Genomic DNA, 27,201 nt, shown 5'->3' on the forward strand with positions numbered 1-27,201 from the left:
ATATTAAATATTAAATATATAAGGACTAGTATACTTTCCTGCTTTCTAGCAGTCTTCAAGGTCCCGTGTGACAGAAGTGTTTTAACTGTAGTTGACTGGCTGTCTTTTTGTCCTTAATATATATATATGGATAGAGAGAGAAAGAGAGAGAGAGAGAGAGAGAGAGAGAGAGAGATAGAGAGAGAGATAATAGATAGACAGATAGATAGGTAGATAGATAGATAGATAGATGGATAGAAAGTAGATAGTTGAATTTTATAGAAAAGCAAAAGACGAAGACAGGTGTATGAACAACAAACAGGTGATTTAGTTTGACGCTCGGGAAAATGAACAATTCTTTTACGTTTCGAACCTACGATCTTGTGTGAGGTGGGTAGGAATGAAGAGAGGAAGTAGGTGTCAGATGAAGAGAGGAGGGGTCACATGAGGAGAGGAGGTGGAGTTAGATGAAGATAAGAGAGGAGGAGAGTGTGGGCCCATATGGTTCAAATGAGCGAAGAGAGAAGATTAAATCCTGTTCACGCCGTAGTCCGGATGGCCCCTGTGCAAAACAGTCCGAACACAGACAGATGTTGTAATGAATGATCCGTAGAGCGGACATAGTGCGAGACCGGGGTTTCATTGCCGAGTCTGATGCCTCGGAAATGCTCTGCGAAGCAGTCAGCCAAGCGCCGTCCCGTTTGTCCGATGTACAGAGAAGGGTAGAAAGAGCAAGATACATATATATATGGTTCAAATGTACAGAAAACAAAAGACAAAGACAGGTGAAGAAACAACTATGTATATTAGTTTGAGGCTCGGGAAGAATGGAAAATAAGTCTTTGAAGTTTCGTGCCTACGCTCTTCGACGGAAAGAGATGATATATATATATACAGAGAGAGAGAGAGAGAGAGAGAGAGAGAGAGAGAGAGGGTATGATTACGTTCATGTTATATCCACAGAAAAAATTACGAAAATTACGAAAATGTTTCGTCCATGGTGCTCTCCAAACTATAACTGATATTTACAAAATACTCGGCTCTCGAATCATTTGTCTATACGTATATACCATTGAAAAGAAAGAAAATACACAACAAACAAAAGAAAAAAACGGAACAACAAAACTTTCAAGATATGAATCCGAAGGACATGCTGCACCCTTATTTCCATTCAAAGAAGTATTTATATTAATCACAAACCATGACACGAATATGGTTTATTTTCTACCAAGGCAGATGTTAGGTCAAAGCTATTGTGTAAGTATTTAGTTATTGCTAGATGTTTGGATGTTTGGTTGTTCAGAAACCCAGCATAGAGCAATAAATAAATATGGATATTATCACTAATATTGTATACTGCATTCAAGTACTACAATGCATTTGCTTGAGACAGCTTATGAAGCATATAAGTAATAAACGGCTGCTATTATATATGTATGATACATGTACACATTACAATGTGTAAATTTTATAAACGCATATAGATATATATACACACGCATACATACACATACATATAAATCATATATATATCTATTTACATATATATATATATATATATATATATATATATATATATATATATATATATATATATATATATATATATATATATATATATATTAAATAAATGGAGTTAAAGGCAGGTGTTATTCAAATTCTTTTACTTCAGACACATGTAACTATTTACCTATTTTCCCCGTGTTAATTGTAAACAAGGGAAAAATACACACATCTATATATATATATATATATATATATATATATATATATATATATATATATATATATATATATATATACATGTATTTATATATATATATATATATATATATATATATATATATATATATATATATATATATACATGTATGTAAGTATATATATGTATATATAATAATAATAATAATAATAATAATAATAATAATAATAGTGATGATGATTATGATGATGATGGTGGAGCTGGTGATGATGAACCGTTCTTTTGAGTATTGTTTTATTATTTTCTTTTTTTGATATCAAAGTAGACACACAATCAAAGGAATCTTTTATGAACTGTGTACTCACATCAATAGATTACGTGGGGATTAAATAAACAATATATCGTTACAAAATACAGAAGTTAGCGAACGTAAGAACAGATAATTGCAAGAGTAAAATTAAAAGAATAGAATAGATATTCAGCATGTTGAAACAAATGAAATAGCCCAGATGATAGTATCTGACGTTTCTTGAAAAATTGACAATAATAATAATAAGAATGACGTATGAGGATTAAAAAGCAAGGTAAATTGTGAGCAAACATTACTGCAAAAACTGGAAAGCTTAAAATGAAATATAAAATATATCCGCTTCAAGTAATGAAAGCGGATGGCTTAATGATCTGGATGTTGAACTCATGATTACGATCATATATGCGCGGGTTCGATTTCTGGATTGGGTAAGGTGATTGCGTTCTCCATAGTCTACAGGATTAAGAATGGGAGAACGAGAGACTGCATAAGTACCTAAAATATTTAACGAAAGCAAGGTACATGTTTGCAAGTTATATTAGCTTCCCAGTGACGGACGGCTTAGAATATGTATAACGTTACAGAAAAAAAAAATCGACCCTTTCTAAATAACGTCTTTGTTGAAGCTTCGGTGTGTTTCTTTCACCTGTAGTGATTGCAACCAAATTCTGAGAAATCACATCCTACATGTTGATAAAGAAGGTAGGACAGATAAAAGAAAAAAAAAAGATGACATGCCTTTGGCTATCGATCTGTTCGATCAGGACTGAGCTAGAGTTGATCAATAGCACGTACAAATCCTATACTACAACAGTTGAGCAATAACACGTTGAGCAATAACAAGTACAAATCCTATACCTTTGTGGAATGAAAAAAAATGTCCTGGTATTGACAACTGCTTAAACTATTGGTGGTTGCATGCATTATATTGCCTGACAACTGCGTTTTGCAGCACAGGAACCATGTACGTAGATCTACTACTACTACTACTACTACTACTACAACTACTATTACCACCACCACCACCACCACCACCACCATCACAATAATAATAATAATAATAATAATAATAATAATAATAATAATAATAATTATTATTATTATTATGTGATGAAAACTCAGCTTATTTTGCAGGGTATGATGGAAAGTGTCAGCTGTCCACAGCCAGCAGACTAAGGTGACACTTGTTTATTGGCCATGCTTCAAGAGCCCTGTGAAGAATTCTTGCAGTTCCAAGCAATGCTGATTTTTGTAGGTGTTCTACCTTCACACTTGCTCCGATCCTTTTCAGCCATGCTGGTAGTTGAGTGCTGATACTTCCAAGTGTACTAATTACTGTGGGTATCACGTCTACTCTCCTCATTGACCACAACCTTCGTATTTCCCACTTCAAATCGTCATAGTTTATTTTTTTCTTCACCTTTCACATTCATCACGTAGTCACCGAGGCATGCAGTGTCGATTATCATGCATGTTCTTTCTTTTTTTATCAACAACATTAATATGTATTATTATTACTATTATTATTATTATTATTATTATTATTATTATTATTATTATTATTATTAAACATGGTGATGGTGGTGGTGGTGGTGGTGATGATGACGATGATGATGATGATGATGATGATGATGATGATGGTGGTGGTGGTGGTGGTGGTGATGGTGATGATGATGATGATGATGATGATGATGGTGGTGGTGGTGGTGATGGTGGTGGTGGTGGTGATGGTGATGATGATGATGATGATGATGATGATGATGGTGGTGGTGGTGGTGGTGGTGGTGGTGGTGGTGATGATGACGATGATGATGATGATGATGATGGTGGGCGTGCTGTTTGTGGTGGTGAAGATGGTGATGATAATGATGATAATGATAATGGTGATGGTGGTAATGATGATGATGATGATGATGATGATGATGATGATGGTGCTGCTGCTGCTGGTGATCCTTTCTTTGACAGGCACATTACTTGAAGTTTCGGGGTTCGGCAGCGGAGAGCCCACGGAATCGTTATCACGCCGGACAAAATGTTACGCGGTATTTCGTAGGGCTTTCCTTTCAGTGTTCGAATTCCACTGAGGTCGCCATTTTACCTTTCATCCTTTCGGGGCTCGATAAATTAAGTATCAGTTGCCTACTGGGGTCGATCTAATCGACTGCCCCCCCCCTCCCCCAAAATTTCGGGCCTTGTGCCTAGAGTAGAAAAGAATACTTATATCATCAACTCCAAAAGTATGAAAGGCAAAGTCAATCTTGAAGCGTGATGGTGGTTGTAACAGAGATGATAGTGTTGGTGGCAGATATTGAAAGTAACCATGATTTACAAGTATGGTTAATTTAAAAAAGGAATCCTACCTCTCACGTATGATTATTAGTAATGGATATTTTAGCAATGGTGGATTGGGGAGTGATACTTCTAGAGTTTTGTTGCTCATAACTTTTCTTAGCACCTGTTTACTTGCTATTATGGTAGCTCTCCGTCTTCTCGTCCATGAATTATTTCTTGTTATTGTTTTTGTTGCAATTGTTTTTGTTGTGGCGATGGTGGTTGTCGCCTGTGCTGATCTTAAACAGTCTACGTGTCATTGAGAAAACAAACAACGGATTGTCTTTTCTGGAAGATTGAATTTCTTGAGTTCAAATGATTGATTTACGTCAACATTTATAAGTATGCAATTACAGTTACACACACACACACACACACACACACACACACCAGACTCATACCGTCGCAGGCACAAACATAACTACATATACACACGCGTACGCGGGAACACGCACGCACGCATAAATCCAAGCGCTAAACCGCATGTACGTACCCAAGCAAACAAACACGAACCAACAAAAAGAGAGCACTTTGCAGGTTCCTCGACCGACAAGAAATAATAACAAAATCCTCCTCAAATCCGAAACTAGCGTCAGCAAGAAAAAAAGGGACGAATATGCTACGCAATGTTGTCCTTGATACGAAAGGATGGTCATAGCCGGAACGCCATTGATCATGGATTTGCTTGATCCTCGACCTACAAGAAATAGTAACCAAATCCCCTTCAAATCCCAAACTAGCGTCAGCAAGAAAAGAGGGACGAATATGCTACACAATGTTGTCCTTGGTAAGAAAGGATTGTTATAGGCGGAACGCCATTGGTCATGGATTTGCTTGAGCAATGCTAAATTTGCGGCCGAACAACAATAAAACGATCTAAAACAACGAAGAGTCCCACTGACGCGCACACACACACGCGCACGAACACACACACACACACACACACACACACACACACACACACACACACACACACACACACACAAACATACACAGACGCACACATAGACACACATACAAACACTCTCTCTCTCTCTCTTACAGACACACATACACACATACACACACGTGATAGTAACTAAATACGTATCTGTGAACCAATGCGCAATAGTGTTATATGAGTTTGAAAGTTATATGTTTTCTGACGTAAGTATACCCATGATGACTATCCACTGGATTTTTGTATGTCACCTGCTTTTGATCCGTGTCAGCCCCATTTGCAATTTTTTAGCCCCCAAGGTGACCCTTAATGTCCTCCAACGAATAATAGTCTTAAGTTCTATGCCTCCTATGACTGAATAGTTCCAGCATCATAAACTTGTGCATGTCAGCAAAAAACCTTTTCACCAAGTGACTTTAAAATAAACATCGTCGGTGATAACTGCACAAGAACGATACGTCGACAATAAGCACTTGTTTGTGAGTATATTTAGAGGAAATTGAGCTTGCACTGTACGTAAGGCGAGAAGTCACGCACACTTTGGTAGACACACGTTCATACACACACATCTATATTAAAGAAATATGCACGCCCATAACATGAATGCAACACGTACACATTAACTCATTTTCTCACAATTATGAAACCTATTTGACTCATACACAAGGAATTTTATCATTTTTTAGTCGCATACATGTATTTTACGATGAAGAATTAAATTCTTCTTGGAGTATAACGTTTGTGCAAAGCTGTATGGGCTCGGCAGATCAGAAATGATTGCCTAGAGCAGAAAAACAGCAAGTATACACAGTGGTACATATCAGTCGTTATCGTTCTGTAGAAGTTACTACAATGTTAAACATAGAAGTTAAAGGAACAGCTATAGAGAATTTATGGGAAACCTGTTGCTACTGTAACTACTACTGTATTTACATGGTATTTATACATTAGTTAATGGATCACTTGGATACGTATGGTTATTGGGTCACTCGGACTATAGTCTAAATTTCATCCATGATTAATGGGCGCTGGAATAAGTGTGATTATTGGGGCACCAAGACTGTAGCCTTAGTTTTATACATGGATTAACAGGGTATTTAAACAGGTATGATTATTGCGACACCCGGGCTATAGTCGTAGATTTATACAAGTAATTATTGGGACAATGTAATTATTAGAACTCAACACTATTCTTCTCAAGCTGAGCTTTTAAAAACCAGGAAGGACACGGTTAATTTGGAAATTACAGTTGGTGGATGTTTTAAAATATGTAAAACGTTCCAGAAAGTTTGGTACGTAGAATGTATAAATCTTACATACGGATTCACACACACATACCATGCCCGCGCACGCGCGCACACACATACATGCATGCATAAATCCGATCATACAATACAAATTTATATACAAAACGCCAAGCGTGCAAGTATATATATAGATGCATAAACTTTTACAAATACACATATACATATTTTTAATACACATATACATATATAAATATACGTGCATACATTTATGTATAGGTATGTACTTACATACGAACATACAAATATACATGTATACATACATACATACATAAATAAACATTTATCTTATGTACGTTCATATATATATATTCACATACATACCTGGTGGTTGTCTACTCCTTATGCCGAGTCTGACCACCTCTTATACTTACACCTTAAATCCATCATGGCGTCTGATGTGGCTTTTTAAACCAGAGAATGTATAGAAAACGTACCCATATGGATTGCATATCTGATTTGGACCACCAAGAGCTGCAGTTAAGTTCTGATCTTTGCGGATTTTAAAATGACTTTTGAGGCCTCCGTTAGATTTGCAGACCTTATGGCCTACGCGACATTCAAAAATGTACACAGATATATAGGCAAAGTATTTAGTGGAGGTTCATTTTTCATGGGTCTTCAAATGAGATTTGAGCCCAGCTAAAGAAAGGCATGGACTGTCACGAACTGTGCACACAAAGAGGTCACTGAGATTCACCTTCTCATTGATCGCAACATTCTTTAGATATCTCTTGAGTCCTGCATGTGTAATCCTGACCTACACAAAAGCTTTTACGCCACTTCACACTTTTGTTGACCATCCAGTTCGATCCGAAGCAAGGGTTTCTATGGCCTGTGGGTCCATTCCAAGTGACTTCATGGTAGTCCTTAAGCCGTCCTTAAATCTCTTTCTAGGTTTACACCGATTACATTCCCCTCCGCAAGCTCGCCATAGAACAAGCTGTTTGGGTGTGTATTCATCCGCCAGAATCATTAATTTTATTGAAGTGATGCTTACTGACACAAAGACTTCTGTGTCTACAGTAAAAAAGCCCCGTTTAATGTTTAAATACATACATAAATACATATATACATACATACATGCACACACACCATTTACATACATGAATACATACACATGTACAGGTAAGCCATTTACAGGTGAAGCACACACAAATACACACACCCAATCATTCACAAGCATATCTTTATATCAAAGAATGCACAGAGAGTACATATCTATTACTATTACACAGATGAATATTCAATTTCAGTCGTACGAGCCATCGAAAGATCATGTATGAGGTTACTAGACTTGCTAAAAATAACATCCAAATAATTCTAAAGTTACAATATATTCTTAAAAAAGAATTCACTGGACAATATCATCTTACACATACTATACGATGTGTAAGAAATAGATGGCATTATTACGAGTGACATATCTTTAATCATGAATGCCTACTTGACTAGGGATGGCCTAGAAATAAATAACTACCGAAACCAGGCCATTTGTACCACGGTTTTACAAACGTAGAAGAGTGCGCACCAACACAAACACACGCACATGTACGGCTATGAAGTTAAGTCTTGTTAACTTTAAAATACTTGACGGCCAGATTTTGTGAAGCTCAGTACAGGCACGCCAGACTTGTACCACGCATATCAGAAAGCAACATTAGAAGCAAGATTCTTGAAATTATGTTCTTCCATATGACCCTCGTCTTCACGCGTGGCCAATATAATGTAGGAGTTCACCGTTTGATGCGTGTCTGATGAAGTGTCACTCTTGTGCATGAAACTCTAAATACGATTCCTTTATTCTTTTACTAGTTTCAGTTTTTTGACTGCGGTCAAGCCGGAACACCATCTTAAATGCTTTAGGTGGTTTCGCTCAATAAACACTCACAACGCCCAGTCTGGTAATCGAAACCGCGATCCTATGACCTCGAGTATGCTACCCTAACAACTAGGCCATTGCACCTCCACACCTCACAGATATACTTTGAAGCACATTTATACATAGAGATATATAGAAATCTAAACGCTATAATATATATATATATATATATATATATATATCCCAACACAGAGGTGTATACGCACACATATACCACGCAGTCATACACATATATATATATATGTATGTATGTATATATATATATATATATATATATATATATATATATATATATATATATATATATGTGTGTGTGTGTGTGTGTGTGTGTGTGTGTGTGTGTGCGTGTGTGTGTGTGTGAATACACACATATACATATAATGCATACACATTCATAAATATATTCATGCATATATACACCCACACATACATACATACATACATGCATGCATTCATACATACATATAATCATAGATATGAAGTCTTATTTTCGTTCATAATTACACCCGTCAATAAAATCCCAAAGAATTATACCCTGCCCCGAGAGGATACTTTCAAGCAGGTAATTTAAAATTATTGGAATACTGGAATAATTTATAGCCTGGAGTGACAAATTAATATATACCTAAAGCGCGTAGTTATTGGTTTCAATGCCAGAATTTCTGGAAGACACCTGTATATTCAATTAAATGCGGGTGGCCAAATTGGTAAAGTTCTAACCTATTATTAGCCAACCGTTTCGTACCCCGAGACCGATAATTTCCTGAGTACATACTTAAAACATATTAACTCGGCTCCGTAGATTCTGGTAAGATTTACGTGCGAGATATCCTGTGGGTGTAGTTTGATAATGTTTGAGGTGATTGGGAAGTAAAAGGAACCTAATCGATTGTATTCATGTCTTGAAACCCGTACTTATCAACCACATCTTGTTTAGAACCTCAATAACTAAAAACGGTTACAGAACTTGAGTTCACCCCTGTATTACTTGTACATATTCATCTGAATTGAATAGACAAACATCAAAATGCATAAACTAAATCTTCAAAAGAACGTCAATAATCTCATAGCATTATGAGGCTCGAGTTCACCTCCATATAACAAGTATACATTTCATCTGAATTGAATAGATCAATTGTAAAATATATTCTGGAAATGATATTGTGCATAGGAGCAGGAGTGGCTGTGTGGTTACAAAGCTCAATTTGCAGCCATGTGATTCGGGTTCAGTCCCATTGCATGGCACCTTAGGCGCAGGAGAAAATACCTTGAAGCATTTCACCCGGCTCTTTTGAGTTCATTGACTTTCATCGGCTTGGGAGTTGATAAAATTAAGTACCAATCAAGTACAGGAGTTTGGAATCGATGGTATTGAATAACCTCCAATTAGAAACTCTTATACTTCTATAGAGAAGCATTTTGTTACTCATTTGCTTTTTTTTTTTTTTTACTATCCGAAATATCAACACTGTTCTGTTTCTTCCTTACAGCGTAAAAATAACGCATTCAACAGAAATCAGCCTGTATCTTATAGACAGAAGGTGAAGGTTTAGGTTCAAGAAAGGGGCTGCCAAACATTAAGGTACATTTTATAAGCTCATTTGCCTTATTATCCAATCCGTCAAATATAATAAATACCTTATACTTATGTCCATAGTTTTGCTGATGGTTATTTTTCATGTTAAATTGTTTGCTTTTTTTCCTTGAAAACTTTTGGCTATTTTCAACATCTGCGTATTGCAATACTATTACCACTTCTAATTTCTACAAGTCACCACTTGTATGTTATGTTACTAAATTAGCCAATATTGTTAAATTGCACCAGAATTTTTTTTCTCATATCGTTCACAGCAAGATCGTTATACTTTTTTTTAAAAAAATGATAAAGAAGAAAACAGGGTTTCTATGCAATCTGCTGGCTTTCACGTTTAAGCAATTCATTGAAATTATTCAATAACACGTTAAGTTACAACAAAGGCAGGAATATGTGGATCGAAGATATTAGTAACATCAGCAGCAACAAGTGCAACCGCAGCAACAGCGGAAACAACAACAACTAGAATGGCGGTAACAAGACCAATAGAGACCACGGCAACAAAAATAACAACAGTAACAATAGTGCAACAACAAAAACAGCAACGGCAGCAAAAGCAACAACAACAAGAACTACAGCCACAACTGTTGCAAAAACAGCAGCAAAAAAGAGCAACGCTAAAAATAACAACGGCAAGAAAACGGCATCAAAAACAACTGCAACAACAGCAGCATCAACAACTACGAAACGTGCGGCAGCAACAGAAACAAGCAAGACAGCAACAATGATAACAACAACAACAGCAGCAGTAGTAACTACAGTAACAATAACAATAGCTAATAACGAGTGCTTTCGCTAAAAAAGGAACATCAGAAGCACAACGTCTATAACAGCAAGGACAAAATAACAGCTAGCATAAGAACAACAACAATAACAGCAGTGGCAACAACAACTACAAAATGTACGGCAGCGACAAGAACAAGCAAGACAGCAACAATGACAACAACAACTGCAAAAGCTACAATTTTCGCAAAAACAACATCAGCCATTACAAAATTAGCCATAACAACGACAAAAATCAATAACAGCAAGGACAAAATAACAGCTAGCATAACAACAACAACAGCAACAAGAAGATCAATGACAACATGAATATAACTAACAGAAAGAACATCCAACTGCAATCCCTCCATACTTCATCCAGTATCAACAACAATGTCATCCCGTTACATTTATAAGATATGGCGAGCAACTCAATATGTAACCGAATATTCCGGATAAACTAGTTTTGATAAACCGATCTGACTTCTGGAAACTCTATCTGAACTATCTCAACACAGATTATGTATGTATGTATGTATGTATGTATGTATGTATGTATGTATGTATGTATGTATGTATGTATGTATGTGTGTGTATGTATGTGTGTGTATGTATGTCTGTATGTATGTCTGTATGTATGTCTGTCTGTATGTATGTATTTGTATGTAAGTATGTATGTATGTGTGTGTGTGTGTGTGTGTATGTATGTGTGTGTGTATGTATTTATGTATGTGAGTATGTATGTATTATGTATGCATGTATGTATGTGTGTGTATGTACGTATTTATGTATGTGTGTATGTATGTATGTATGTGTGTATGTATGTATTATGTATGCATGTATGTATGTGTATGTGTATGTATGCATGTATGTGTATGTATGTATGTATGTATGTATGTATGTGTGTGTGTATGTATGCAAGTATGTATGTGTGTGTATGTATGTATGTATGTATGTATGTATGTGCATGTATATATGTATATATGTATATATGTATGTATGCATATATGCACGCGCGTGTGTATGTGTGTGTGCCTGTGCATGTGTGTGAGAGAGAGAAAGTGACGGAGAGAAAGTAAGAGAGAGCTTAATAGATTGATGGAAGGACAGGAGGATAGATAAATAGACGGATAAATTGATGAATAAATGGATAAATAGATGGATAGATGGATGGTTTGAGAGACAGCAAAATTGATTGATACATAGTTAGATGTAAAGAAAGAGAGAGAAAAAGAGTAAAGAGAGTAAAGAGAGAGAGAGAGAGAGAGAGAGAGAGAGAGAGAGAGAGAGAGGGAGAGAGATGGTTAAATAGTTAAGTATTGGGTTGTCCGGAAAGTTCGTGCCGATTTATAGTAGCTTACCTTTCGACTTATTTGCCCTGAAACCACCTCAATTCTGGGAAGAGGGTAATTTCAAGTTAAAGGGAAGATGGAAACGCATTGCGCAACGAAATGGTTCATATTTCGTTGATTAAAAATGTAATGGCAAGTATTTATTGACCTTTTTCTTTCCTTTAAAAATCGGCACGAACTTTCCGGACAACCCAACAGATAGACAAATAGCTGTAGAAATAGCTCGATAGTTAGTACCAGCATGTTGGAGGAAAAAGTGAGAAAGAGGGAAGAGAGAAAGACAGAGTAAAGAGAGAGGGACGGAAGGAAAAAGAAAGAAAGCAGGATGATGAAATGTTGAGTACTTTTTCTGTCACTAATGCTGATGATGGAGAAGATGCTGAAGAAAATGAACAAAGTGAAAAGCGAGAGAGCGACAAATATATTCTACATATGTAAAGCGCCCCAAGGCGAAGTGATGCGAGCGAAGGGGCCAATCACTGAAAAATCAACTTTTCGAATCAGGTTATTTGTCGCTGAGAAGACAAAGAACAAAAGGTCAAGGCTAGAACATCCGTTGTTCGTTCATAGTTACGTCTTTGTTATCAGAGATGGTGCTGGACTAAACAAGTACAAGATCAACAACAACAACAACAACAACAACAACAGCAGCAGTAGCAGCAGCCACAGTAACAACTACAACAACTGGGGCCTGGTCGGTGACATACGAGATAACCAGGAAGCCTCAACGTCGTTTGTTTGACCGTCTAAAAACGGTAGCCATCTTTGCTTCAAATCACCGCACACAAACTACTGGCAAAGATACATTAGAAGATGTACCAGATAACATCTGTGTCATTTACTTATGGCTATGGCTTCGTTCATTTGACAGGAAGAAGGTCAGCTCGAATGACCTTTTGTACAGATTTCTCCCTCCCTCTCTCTCTGTACATATCTCTGATTCTCACACATTCTATATCTGCGCGTTAGTGAATAATTTGCGTGTATGTGTGTCCGTTTGTATGTATTTATGTATGTAAATCTATCTATCTATCTATCTATCTATCTATCTATCTATCTATCTATCTATCTATCTATCTACACATACATATCTGTGTCTGTCTGTCTCTTTTTTATATATCCTTCTTCTCTCCTTTTATTTCTCTATATCTTCATATCTTTCAACTTATCTATCATTCTCTCTGTGTATTTCGCACTTTCTCAGTCTCGTTATATGTGTGCGTGTGTGTGCACGCGCACGCACGTGTGTGTATGTGTATATATTTATATGTGTATATATATTTAGGTGTGGGTGTGTTTTTGTTTCCGTTATCTTCCTCTGCTTCTATCTCCCCCACTCTCTGTTTTCGGTGTCACCTTTTCTTTGTAAGTTTGTAGTGATTATGTGAACAATGCTGCTGCTGATGGTGATTGTGTCCTAATAGGCAAAATTGTTCACATCTATGGCAGTATTGTGTCATAATGAATTAGATTGTATTCTGTGTGACTTAGTTGAGAGATGCCTGTATAGTGTATGTAAGGATGGCATAATACGGAAAGAGAGAGAAAGAGAGAGAGAGAGAGAGAGAGAGAGAGAGAGAGAGAAAGAGAGAGAGAGAGAAAGAGAGGCGGAGGGAGAGAAATGGAGGAAAGAGAGGAGAAAATGGAGAAAAAGAAGCAGAAGAAAATGAAGAACAAGGAGAAAAGAAAAATGAAAAAAGTAGAAAAGAAGAGAAAATGGATGGTGAAGGGATTGGAAGAAGAAGAAAAAAGAAGGAAAAGAAGAAAATGGAGCTGGAATCGAAGAAGAAGAAGAATATGGTAGAAGAGGTAAAGAAGAAAATTAAAAGGAAGAAAAGAAGAAGCAGAAGTAGAAGAAGAAGGAAAGGAAAAAGAAAAAGGAAAAGAAAAAGATAATAATAATAAGAAGAATAAGAATAAGAAGAAGAAGAAGAATGTAGAGGAGGATAAGATGGACAGAATATGAAAATGTGTATTAATAGATGCGTGAATATTTGCGCTTGAGGGTAAAATTTTGAGGCCGAATTCCGAATGTTTATCCGTCATCACTCGATACTGATAGTGTAGTTTATGAGAGACCGCTATGTCTTGAAACTTTCATACACAACTTCTGACACTACATTTGAGATGAATAATTCATTGGACAGGAGGTTTTCCCCTCCTTCCTTCCAAGCCACACCTGTAGTCTTCTAAGTTAAACCACAAGACGAAAATAACAAGGAAAAAATTTGGTTTTACAAAGGTATTTGAACACTATGTTTGCAATAGTAAAACAATAGTTTTAAATTCTGTACAAGATCAACAGTTTTTAGAGGGAAAGGATTAGTCGATTATAACGACCCTAAAGCTCGACTTATTAATTCCGAAAGGGTGAAGAGCAAAATCGATTACGGCGTAATTTGAACTCAGAACATAAAGACGAACGAAATGCTGATGATCGCTTTGCCCGGTGAGGTAACAATTACGCCAAATTTACCAACCTGGAAAGAGTAAATAATTTTGCAATGCAAACATATTTCTAGCTGTACATTCTAATCTTGTGGAAAATCACAATTTATTGGCATGCACCAACGCAACATAACCACTATTAAGAATAATGGCTTTCATTTTCTTTAAAATCCGATTGATGTATTTCTCTCAACGGCACTAAAGATGTATGCGAAGTGTGATGTAGTTCAAGTAGCAATATATAAATGAAAATTGCTTTGCTATTTTAACTCCCAAACGTTTAATAATACGTATGGTAATTTCTAACGCTGGCATAAGGTCCCACATTTAAAGGAAAGAGCCTTGGTCGGCTAAATTAGAGACAGTACTTAGCTACTATTTATCTTAACGTCTCTAGGAGGAAATACAAAGTTGACGAAGTGTAAATATTACCACCGGTTTGGGGACTTCGCCTTTTACGGTCGAAATTAAAACAGTTGATTTGAATGCATTATATTATGTATAGTTCAAATTTACAGTAAGCAAAAAGAGATGGCAAGTAGGGGTACAACAAGCAGGTTTACTAGTTTGACACTCGGAAAGAATGAAAATGATTTTGACGTTTCGAGCCTACGCCCTTCAATAGAAAGGGATGAAAGGAATGTATATATATATGTATATATATGTGTGTATGTGTATGCGTCTGTGTGTGTGTGTGTGTGTGTGTGTGTGTGTGTAGTGAATATATAGAGATACAATGTCCAGGTGGGTGCCATTCAAGCATTTAGTTATAATCTAGCTTAAGGTTAATCGCATCGAGTTTTAATGAGCACCTAGAATTATTTGAGGTAAGCAATCCCATTGTATTTTTCCGGTGGGTAAATCCTGGCTTCGGTTATGAATATTTAACCGAATGTATACAGTAGTAATGAATACGGAGATTATTACACCTGCATAATTTTATATTATTATTTCTACAGCATATTTGATTGAAATTTGCCCAAGGCACTTTGCTGGTTCATAGACATCTAGCGATGGCATTTGCATCGAGTTACTTTCAAATTGTGATTAATCAATGCACCTTAATTCAAAGTCCATTCACTGAAGTATATATACAGAGAGAGGTTGGGAGAGAGGGTTAAATGTAGCGATTGATGGAATTTCCCACTCTTCAATGTTTCAGATCATATTCAGCTCTGCGTGACACACATCAGATAGAAACATACTCACGCGATACAAGTCATGCTGATTCATAGGTTATCATATGTACAAAATCCGGCGCTGCACATTTAGCCAAAGTATTCCTTTAAAGCTTCATTTCTATGCACTTACTCTCTGCTCATTCTCCCTTCAGAGACATGCTATAGAATGACAACCATGAAAAAATTCGATGGGCATTTTCAAGCTAAGAAAACTAGATGTATAATACAAACAGCCGTTGCAAATGCTAATGAGATATCAAATGTAACTGAAAGAAGTTTTTGCTTTTTACAATATAAAAATAAAATGCATGGTACTTGATTGAGAGAAAAGTGTTTAGTGTGCATACTACATATCGGAAGAGGCGTATGTACGTCTATTTATTCATACAAATAAACAGTCATAGAAATATACATATATGTGCAGGATGTCTATGATCGTGTATTAATGTTTCATCTGTTTGCAATGTTCTATTGATTCTATATAATTATATCTTACGCTGCGCTGCGTGATTATCAAACACTTCAGTAAGTGAGAAGATTCTTATAACATATTAATATATACTTTAATAATCTGTGGATTTGCCGCGAAATAATAATAGAGGTTATAGATCAATAATATAAATACATACGTACGTGCATACGCACATACATATATACATATGCATACGTGCTTTCTTACACACACACACACACACATATATATATATACATAGGAGTGACTGTGTGGTAAGTAGCTTGCTTACGAACCACATGGTTCCGGTTCAGTCCTATAGTAGAAAACACTTGCCCAAGGTGCCATGCTGTGGGACTGAACCTGAAACTGTGTTGGGAAGCAAGCTTCTTACCAAACAGCCACAGCCATGTATATGCTTGTATATATACATATATATACATGAATATATATATATATATATATATATATATATATATATATATATATATATATATATATATATATATATATATATATTTATATATATATATATATATACACACATACATGCACACACACACACACACATATATTTACAGAACTCTGACAGAAATAGTATTAATTTTCTTAGGGCATTCAATTTACCTCTGTTGATCAATAGACAAATTGAGTATACCTACCAGCGATGTACCTATAATGACTAATGGAAACAGTTGTAAGCCAAATTGGTTCCAATAAAGGAATTATATGTAACGACCATTATTATTTTAAACTTGTTTCTTATATATATACACATAAACACATCTATCTATCTATCTATCTATCTATCTATCTATCTATCTATCTATCTATCTATCTATCTATATTTGTACACACATACCCACACAGTCACACGGTCGCACGCATATATGCACAATAGAAAACGACGTAAACAAAACGAACTCATCATACACATACAAATCTAAAAAGAAAACAAAGAAACAAAAATGAACAGCCACAATTATTCAAGTCGAAAACAATATTCATAAGTTACAAGAGTAAATGAGTGAGAACACTTGTCAATAAGTATTTAATGAATAATAGACTAAGTGGTTAGCAAGGAAGATTATATACTAAACAGATTGGTAGAATACAATAACGAAAAATATTTATTATAAACCGTTCGAATGGTTTAATGTTGAATGTTGCCACTGACATGAAAGAAAGCAAAAATATTGAAAGGATTATAGTTATCGAATAAATTAAATAATTTATATAATAAATCGATCATATTTTAAACACAGATACATAAACAGACAGACAGACAGACAGACACACGCGCGCGCGCACAAACACACACAGACGTGATGATACACGTTGACACACATACACATATATTCAGATATATTCACGAATAGACACAAATAATTCTAGATTCTCACAAAACTGTCCGACGAACAGAAACGTGAAACTCTGAGTAACAGTTTTTGTGATATTTCTGCTGCTTTTCATAAAGCATATTGTTCTACCTTTGGTATTTGAGTACTCTTTTCTCCACCTCGTTTCACATTTATGTGCTTACTCCGGCATATATATATATATATATATATATATATATATATATATATATATATATATATATACAGACACGTACATTACATTCATAATATATCAATGCAACAAGTTTTTCAATGAATACAATCAATAGTACTTGTCATATGGCGTCTATGTTATTATTTCTGAATCTATTTGTGCATTTGGTCCAATCAGAATGATGACACTGCTTATAGAAATTAATGGGATTGATACGGTCGCCATTAATAATTGTTATACTAATATATAACTTTATAGTTTCGTCACGCTGTTCACTCACAAGAATTACGAATGTCAAAGTAATTGTATAAACGCAGGCATTGTTGTGTGCATAATAACTTCGCTTTGCAACCGCATGGTGGTATGCTGGGTCCCACAGCGTGGATTTCTGAGCAAGTGTCTTTTATTATAGCCTCAGAATTGACCAATAGCTTTTGAGTGATATTCGTAAATGGAAACTGGGCGGAGGCCTGTTATATACATACATACATATGCGTGTGTGCGTGCGTGCGTGCGTGTGTGTGTGTGTGTGTGTGTGTGTGTGTGTGTGTGTGTGTGTGTTTGTGTGTGTGTGCGTGCGCGCGTTCCTTTTCTTGTTTTTCTACCTGTCCGCTTGAAATACGCTACTATGTGTTTATATGATGTGACTTACCGATTCGGTAATCTGAGAACGGTAAGTACCAGGTTTTCATATAAGGACTGAGGTCGATATTATAAACTAAAACCCTTCAATTCGCTGCTACAGCATGGCCAAATCAAATGCCTGCAACAAGTAAACGGATAAAAGAACAGGACTGCAGATTGGAAGTATTGCTAGAGCGTTTGGTAAGATTCCCGTCACATTCCCGTCACATTCTGCCGCAGTCATTTAGGTTCTGCGACCAAATGTTTCGCAGGTCAATCTTGTATTCTATCCTTCCGGCGGTGGTGAAAATAAAAATATCAATTGAGTAGCATGTACGATGATATTGACTAAACTTTCCTTCGAAATCTGTGACTTCGTTCCAATGTTAGAAATCGATATTAAAATAGCTTTCATAAAGGACATAAATAAAATAAAAATATTATGTGCTCTTACTATAAAATAACTGAATAAGTTATAAAAGCTTAGTTAATTACTTTTGAATTTGATATAAAAATATATTATTTAGTACAATGACACCTATTTCAACCGATATACGCTAGACGTGATACGGTTATACACTAGAGAGAACATACCAGTCAAACGTTTTCTTCAAAGTAAATGAAAGTCATTTGGTTTATGCTTTACCCGTGAGATGCAGTTATGTAAATGTTATGTAAATACAATATATATAAATGACAGATCACAATTTATCGATGCAGAAGCAATTACTTGTTAAAATAGTATATGTTAAGTATCGGTAGAAGATTTTGAAAGCTCTGTATTCAGGTCTTAGGCACAAGCTATCGCGAAATTGCGTAAACAAATAAGCATAATTAATCACTAAACATACAAGCATGCGAATGCAAACATTTATATTCTGCACAGTAAAGAAACACACGGAATGTTTGCACATCATCGGCAATCTTCACAGCTTAAGCTTTCAAATAAATAACTATGGAGAAATTTACACATACACACATATGCAATATATCCTCTATATATATAGACATATATGCACAAGTCATGTTTTCGAGGTATATCGTTTATGTAAGTATTCGTATGTTGTATATATATATATATATATCTATATCTATCTATCTATCTATCTATCTATCTATCTATCTATCTATCTATCTATATATATATATATATATATATATATATATATATATATATATATATATATTTGTAATTATGTACTATTTGTGTATATCCCACTGGTGAAGCAGAGTATATTTTTATGCAAAGCCAGAAATCTAGATCTGGGATTATCCAATAATTTTTTTGCGAGTTTATTTGTCTATTTATCTTTTCTCCTGGTGCTGTATGAATACTTGGTGTGGTTTTAGAGTCAAGTTTTGACTGCTATCTCTTGCATGGTGGTATCTTTTAGATACCCTTAATTATAATTTTAATAATAATTATTACCTATAAGGTTTTTATTCCCATGCTGGCCACTTGATATGATCGGTATTTTAAATAATGATCTTATCCTTATTTATTTAAATATATATATATATATATATATATATATATATATATATATATATATATATTTGTTTTGCAAGATTTTTGATGTGAAATCGTGTGTTGAAACAGATGTTGTTGCATTTGGGGATGGTCATATTGCTAGTTTAGCCAATAATGTCATGTAATGTAATATAAAGCTGAAGCAAATTAACACCAAATATACAGTGCATGTGTTTTTATTGGCTAAACTGGCAATATGACCATCCACAAATACAACAACATATATATATATATATATATATATATATATATATATATATATATATATATATATATATATATATATATATATATATATATATATATATATATATATATATATTCATACATACATGGGAGAATAATATCCTTTTACATTGTCTATATAAACCCATTAATTGACATGATCGGATTATTTGACTTCCGCTGATGAAGTTACCATTCGGGTACTTAATATGAACGTGTACCTGACAGAAACATGGTTGGATGCTCTCAACGCACGACAATTATTCCATTCCGATTTCGACCCTCCTTGTTACTCGCTTTAAACTCCTTTCGTTACGTCATCACTCGGAGTCGTGCGCAGACTGGACATTGTGATTCTCGGGTATCTAAATGTGCTTACTGTATGTTCTTGACTTATATTTCTCATTTATCTGGCTGAAGATGTATTTGTTTGTGCATACTGGTGTTATGTGGTACATCTACGTATGGCATCTATGGTGTGACATCAAGTGTTACCGAATACTAAAAGTTATGTAACAGATGAAATAGAGGAGTGCCTCATTCAAGCCCATGTTCGTTGTTTTTTTTCATTATGTGTACGTATGTATGTATGTATGTATGTATGTATGTATGTATGTATGTATGTATGTATGTATGTATGTATAAATATATAGAAAATAAGAGGGATATGAAGTGAGAATGAGCGAGCGAGAGAGAGAGAAAGAAAGAGAGGAAAAGAGTGAGAGAAAGAGAAAGAGAGAATTAGAGGGAAAGTGAAAGAGAGGGAGAGAAAGAGAGAGGGGAAGAGGAAGAGGAAAAGAGCGAGAGAAAGAGAGAATTAGAGGGAAAGAGAAAGAGAGAGAGAGAGAAAGAGAGAAAGAGAAAGAGGGAGAGAGAAAGAGAGAAAGAGAAGGAAAGAGTGGAAAAGAGCGAGAGAAAGAGAGAGAAAAAGAGAGAGAGAGAGAAAGAGAGAAAGAGAGAGACAGAGAGAAAGAGAGAGAGGATGTGAGACACAGAGAGAAATAGAAAGATAGATAGGTAGATAGATAGATAGATAGATAGAGAGAGAGAGAGAGAGAGAGAGAGAGAGAGAGACAGAGAGAGAGAGACAGAGACAGAGAAATATAAAGAGATTGGTGTATTTATATACGAGATTCATTTACAAATTAAGCAAGAAGTTAAAAAAATCCAGTTGGAAACTAACAAAATGAAAAATATATATAAAAAAAAAAATTCTGCTGGAGCAAAAAACAAAAAAAAAATGTACAACTTACGAGGCTGATTGTTAAGAAAGGCCTGGAGAAGTCTTAGAAAAAAAGTGTACGAGATTGATATTTCATTATAGTGAAGGAGAGAAACTTGACAGGTGCAGGAACATACAAAATGAGCGAAAGGACAGAGATGCGTAACAAAAGAGATAATAAAATTAGGGATAGTAAGTCGTATGCATAACATATATATGTGTGTGCGTATGTATGTGTGTGGTAGTTGTGGTGGGGGGACTGTAATTTTGCTTCCTTCTTGCCAGAGAATGACGTCATTTTCTGTAATATGAAACTTCTCCAGGTGTCTTAAGAAATGACGCCGCTTATCAAGAAGTATGTTGATCTGTTACGGGGATCTGCGATCATCTGAATTAATTTAATAGTTTAAAAGTTCTTACCGAACCTACATTTGCTACAAACAGAACTGTATACAAACATAACGGTATTGCTTCAGAAGATGGTCACGTCTATCTTTCTTTGAATTAGTTCTTCGTTCTGTTAGTATCAACTAAATATTTCGGTATCTGCGATAATTATATTTTGATTTTATTTATTTTAACCATACATTTCATTTAATCATTCCTTTAGTTTTCTTTGGTATGTACAATCGTCGCTCTTTAAGCAGATCTTCACGAATTTAAACCAAATCACAGTTATAAATATACCTACATCTTTATGTATGTATGTATGTATGTATGTATGTATGTATGTATTATGTTATATGTATGTATTATGTTATATGTATGTATGTGTGTCATTATTCACTTTTATTTCAAACTTTCATGCCAAGAGAGAAGGAGCCGGTTTTAATCTAGATCCAAGGCTCCTTCACTGGAATTTCAACACCAACAGAGTATTTTTGTATGTATATATATGTACAGATTTGTATGTTTTGCTTTATGTATGTATTCTCATACATCTAGTTGCACATCTAGACATGATTGTTTATACTTAAATGATACATTTCTGGAAAGTTTTACAGATTTTTACAGTCCCAGCGATGGCTTGGATTTGTAGTCTTCGAATCAACTTTCGCCATTCTGGTTTTGAGAGGCCTAATTTCTGAAAATTGTTATTTAGGCAGTATGTTACACATCCCAGTGCCCCAATAATTACAGGTATAAACCTGAACTTGTAATGTATGTATTTATGAATGTATGTATTTATGCATGTATGTATGTTTGCATCTATCTATCTATCTATCTAGCTATCTATCTACCTGTCTTTATATATATGAGTGTGTATGTGTGTCCTATGAATGTGCGTGCGTTTGTGTGCACATGTGTGCACGTATACTTAAATTCCATTATGATGTACGTTAATGGCAAAGCAATCATACACATATACAAAGCAACAGCAATAATATATTATTGCTGCATGGTTTAAACATAAGTGTACAATGTGGAAAATTTCCATAAATCTTGAAATATTTCCAGTAATGATTTATAAAGAACATTTTAGGATGATTATTACACATTATACAACACTAACTGAACTAATGCCATTTTGATTATTTGTTGTTAGTTCTATTGTTAGTATAAATGTGATTGTTGAATGTATAAAGTGAAAGTGTTAGCCTTTATTCTGTTACAAACCATAAGCGTATGAAACGCAGTGTATATTATTGTATTTTGTATATGGCAGATGTCTACCAGTGTGTTCATAAGAGCGCCTATACAACTTGTTGTTGGCTATTGTATACTATTGTCAACATGCTGAGTTAACTGTATGGGATTGCTATGTATGTGGTACCCTGTGAGGCGTAGGATGAATATAATAATAACGAGAAATACTTCACGGCTGGAGATTTTATATTTTTATTAATCCCTTGCTGCATATATTTCGGCATTACATGTATTTTTATGGGACCACCTCGCCATATCCATAAGATACGTATATGTACTTTGTTCATTTTCCAGATTCTGAAGGCTTAGCAGTGTTGGTTAACATAGATGAAGAAGATGAAAATGACATTTTTCTACAATATATGATTGTTTGTGTGTGCTTGTGTGTGTGTGCGTGCGTGCGTGCGTATATGTGTGTGTGTTTGTGTGTGTGTGTGTGGATGTAGTCCAAAATATAAAAAACACAAAGACGCGGTAAAAGAACAACCAAACAGGTAGTATTAGGTTTACGCTAAAGAAAATTGGAAGAAGTCTTTAATGTTTCGAGCCAACGTTCTTCTATATTGAAAGCATATATATAAGGAGATGGAGAAACAAGAACAAACTTAACTGAATTAAACGGTCTCTGTATCCGCCTTCTTTTCTAATATCATCTGTTCTGTATTTCAAAGGGTCAGCCTTGTCACACTGTGTCACGCTGAATATCCTCGAGAACTACGTTAAGGGTACACGTGTCTGTGGAGTGCTCAGCCACTTGCACGTTAATTTCACGAGCAGGCTGTTCCGTTGATCGGATCAACTGGAACACTCGTCGTCGTAACCGACGGAGTGCCAACCACTAGAGTATGAGAGGAATTTAAACACGTGGGTGGATATGCCTGAATCGAAGTGGAGCGATAACAGCCAGATTTTAGGAGCAGAAAAGGCAGAAAGAAGAAGGCAAAAGAGAAGGAATCCAAGAAAAGCAAGAGAGAAGAGATAGCATTCTTTGAGTCAGAAGTTGTAGTGTATCTATGAATGCCTTGTTGCTATCTGTCGATTGGTCTCCTTGAGTGCAGATAGATATGTACTTTTATACATGTGCAGTACTTTTATACATGTCGAGCTAACTTGAGATTTATACATGTAGAGAGCTAACTTGAGATTTGTAGAATCTTGGTAATCAAGGCATATCCACCCAAGAAAACATCACTGCAGACAATCTGCAGTGATGTTTTCTTTTTATCATTAGTTATCTTTTTTATTATGTTGAAAGAGACTATGTAGAAATTCAAAGCGTTTTTGAGGCCTCTTTTCAAGAGACGAGATGTATTTTTTATATATAAATATATCCAGCGATATATTTTCAACCCAATGTTACGCATGCTATTATCAACAGCTTTACCTGTTACGAGTTTCACCGTTCAAAACAAAATTATTTCATGTTTTTGTCGAAATTTCTAGATTCTTATGATATCAACTACACACAAACACCAACGTATGAAACCAAAATTCTAAACAACCGATCGGACCGATCTAAAATTATAGAAAAGTATTAAAAATTCCCATTTTAACATATTTGAATAAAAATGTCATTATTGTCAGTTTTGAGCATCAACCTCATCTTTCTTTAAAATCCGAAGCCCACTCTCTTCAGCTTTCATTCTTTTTTATTCCTACCCAAGATCATTAAACTTAAATATTCTTTATTGTTATCTCTGCCAGCCAGTCTGGCAATTATAAGAAAAGTAAACGAACAAAGGAAATATACTTTACGTAAAGCAAGGAGAACAAATGAAATTACTTTCACATTTCAATATTTTATAGCTTTAGATTTTTATTTTGTATAAATGTTTCAAAAAACATTAAATCCTTTAAAGATATTTCTCTATTTTTATAATTCTTATAAACTTCGAAACGTTGTTTCAATTAATTTGATTTTGCCTCTTTATTGTTCACTAATTATGGACTTTATATAGTTCTTTAAAAGTTAGGGAAGGACGTATTAGAAAATATTACACGAAAACACAATATTTATTGACTGCCTTCGACTTTTTTGTTATCTAGAGGCTTTTTAAACCCAATATTTAAACGTTTTTATTTATGGCATTGTCTACTTCGTGTTCAAATGTAAAAAAAAAAAGAAAAATTATTTCAAGTTCTCTCGAAGTTTCTAAATTAATATTACATAAAATAATGGCTATTACGTAAACTGGGAGAAAAATGACCTGAAGGTCGCTTTTTTATAGAGTATATAAAATCTGCATGTTTGTGCGTACACACACATACATAAACACATGCATGCGAGTATGTATCTATTGGGTACTCCTTATGGTGAGGAGATGTATAGAAATGCAACGTGAGCTTACATCGTGTTTTTAGTAAGTAGAATACATTAGATACTGTGTGAAATGTAGGCACCGTGAATAAGCCACAGTTTCTTCTTTCTTCTTTGTCTTTTTTTTTTGTTTTTTTGTTTTGAAATCTCTGTTGCAGAAAAGAAAATTCTAGTGACTTCTTTCAGCTTTTATCGCGCTTCATCAATTCTGGATTATTTACCTCCCAAACAATTAAAGTATATTAACTTAGAGCTATTTATAGGACACACAAACTTGCAGAACTAAGCAAAAACGTCCAATTTGCATAACAGCGCAGGCATTCGTAACATGAATGAATAAATAATTAAATTAATATCAACATTACATAGTCACTGAATATCATAAATTTAGCACAGAGATTACAGGGTGTGTTTTTAATAGAGATACATTTTTGTTGGGATATGAAAATTAGGCTTTGTTGAGAAAAGCAAGGTAAGTTTTCTAAGCGACGAGAAAGCTTTTGTGCAATCCCTCGGATTACTATGCTGCCGTCTTAAAAATGATTAGATAAGTGGAATTAACTAAATTTAATGTCTTGAAAAGGATGACAGATGATAGTGGTTCGACAATAATTTCTGAATACAGAAATATTTCTCGCAGTGTCTACAAACCAGCATAAAGCTGACTGTAAAACCTTATAAAAGTGTTTTACAAGTGTATAAAATATTTGTACAAATATTTTGATAATAGCAGTGTAGCTACATAGTCACAGCTTCTGGCTGGAACCGACACTGGAATAATTGAAATATTAACAAACTAGAAAAGTAACAAATACTTCAGGAAAATGTTCACTTCAACATCTGCAATCATACAAACCAACACTGCTAAACTCCCACAATCTAGAAACTCAACGAAATCTAACAATACTTACTCAGACACTGACATCTGAATGAATGGTTAAGATCATTTCTCATACATCTGTGAAACTTTAAGCTATGCAATTCTAAGTCAATCTATTAATACAAGTAAATATAAACTCCAGGAAACATGTTGAAAGCCGTTTTCTTAACGTGTGTACACATAATTATCTATCCCTTCTGTCTCTCACGCACACTATATGTATGTGTGTATGTGTATGTGTGCGTGCGGATATAAGTGTATATAAACACTCACACATGCATACATACAAACCCAACATACGAACACGAACAAGATATCCTTTTCTACTCTAGGGCATAAGGCCTGACATTTTTGGGGAGGGGGCCAGTCGATTAAATCGACCCCAGTACGCAAATGATACTTGATTTATCGACCCCGAAAGGATGAAAGGCAAAGTCGACCTCGTCGGAATTTGAACTCAGAACGTAAAGACAGACGAAATACCGCTAAGTATTTCGCCCGGCGTGCTAACGTTTCTGCCAGCTCGCCGCCTTTTGCGTGTACAAGATATCCTTAACGACACTAACAGCGTGGTGTGCAAAACTCATAAAAGAAAGAATATAAATAATAGAATAAATAAATAATAATAATAGCAATGATAATAATAATGAATATTTGATTTAAACATAAGATGTAAATCAATACACAATGCATGTTAAGACTCAACAACTTTTATAGCAATATGATGTATTGAGGTCTTCCATAGAAGGCATGATCTCTGAACTCTCTCCCATCGTTTACACTGAATAATGACTTCTCTGTTCTTTAGCCTTGCGCGTTAAGGTCATGGGAATTGGTCACAGTGCACATAGATGAAACGGATGCGCATAACTGAAACCAGAGTGACGTAAATAGGCGTAACTGTATTACCTGTTCTTTACACATGCATATGCACGCTCACACACACTCTCACACACACGCACACA

At 35.0% G+C, this 27,201-nt stretch overlaps 1 protein-coding gene across 4 annotated transcripts in view; it reads right to left on the reverse strand.

Moving 5' to 3' along the window:
* Nucleotides 1-27,201, reverse strand: part of LOC106873374 (neuronal calcium sensor 2) — a 362,050-nt gene that overhangs the window by 194,302 nt on the left and 140,547 nt on the right. The gene's annotated exons all lie outside the window — the stretch shown is intronic.

This window comes from Octopus bimaculoides, chromosome 7 (assembly GCF_046866305.1).
Source record: "Octopus bimaculoides isolate indiv1 chromosome 7, ASM4686630v1, whole genome shotgun sequence".
Lineage (NCBI taxonomy): Eukaryota > Metazoa > Mollusca > Cephalopoda > Octopoda > Octopodidae > Octopus > Octopus bimaculoides.